At 38.4% G+C, this 1,161-nt stretch overlaps 1 pseudogene; it reads left to right on the top strand.

Moving 5' to 3' along the window:
- The first annotated feature begins 485 nt into the window (after positions 1-485).
- Positions 486-604, top strand: LOC111736605 (annotated as a pseudogene).
- The last annotated feature ends 557 nt before the right edge of the window (positions 605-1,161 follow it).

Below are 1,161 nucleotides of genomic sequence, written 5' to 3'. Positions count from 1 at the left end.
GGAAGCACAAAAGACCCCAAGTCGCCAGAACCATCCTGAGAAAAAAGAATGAGGCTGGGGGCATCACTCTGCCCGACTTCAAATTATACTATAAAGTGACAATAATCAAAACGGCATGGTATTGGCAGAAAAATAGACACACAGACCAGTGGAACAGAATCGAGAGTCCAGAAGTAAACCTATGTTTATATGGGCAAATAATTTTCAAAAAAAAGACCAAAAACATACAATGGAGAAAGGAAAGCCTCTTCATAAATGGTGCTAGAAAAACTAGAAAGCCATCTGCAAAAGAATGAGACTACACTATCACCACACACCAAAATTAACTCCAAATGGATTAAGGACCTGACTATAAGACCTGAAACAATAAATTGCACAGAAGAAAACATAGGGACAAAATTCATGGATCTTGGACTTAAGGAGGATTTTATGAATTTGACCTCAAAGGCAAGGCAAGTAAAAGTAAAAATAAATGAATGGAATTTGTCTATGGCCATGCTACCCTGAACAAGCCCGATCCCATCTGATCTCAGAAGCTAAGTAGGGTTGGGCCTGGTTAGTACTTAGATGGGAGACCACCTAGGAAGACCAGATGCTGTAGGTGTAAAAAAAAAATAAGAAATTATACGCTGACAAGGTCCTTGCAATATGTGAAGTCAACCAAGGGTTGGCTGAATAACAAAACAAACAAACAAACAAAAAATCGTATCAAAAAATGAGCAGAGGACCTGAAAAGACACTTCTCCCAAGAAGACATACAAATGGCCAACAAACATATGAAAAGATGCTCAACATTGCTAGCTATTAGGGAAATGCACATCAAAATCACAATGAGAGACCATCTCATACCTGTTCAAATAGCTGTTCGAATAATCAATAGGACAAGTAATAAAAGTGTTGGAGAGGATGTGGAGAAAAAGGAACCTTCATACATTGATGGTGGGAGGGCAAATTGGTACAGCCACTATGGAAAACAGTTTGGAGTTTCCTCAAAAACTAAGAATTGATCTACCATATGATCCAGCAATTCCTCTACTGGGTATTTACCTCAAAGACTTGAAAACATATATCTAAAAAGATATTTGTGCACCGATGTTCATAGCAGCTTTATTCACGGTGGCCAGGACATGGACACAATCAAAGCATTCTACAATAGATGAT

This window comes from Pteropus vampyrus, unplaced genomic scaffold, assembly GCF_000151845.1.
Source record: "Pteropus vampyrus isolate Shadow unplaced genomic scaffold, Pvam_2.0 Scaffold20, whole genome shotgun sequence".
In the NCBI taxonomy this organism is placed as follows: domain Eukaryota; kingdom Metazoa; phylum Chordata; class Mammalia; order Chiroptera; family Pteropodidae; genus Pteropus; species Pteropus vampyrus.
The sequence above is the reverse complement of the archived record's forward strand: the minus strand, read 5'-3'. Positions and strand labels throughout refer to the sequence as shown.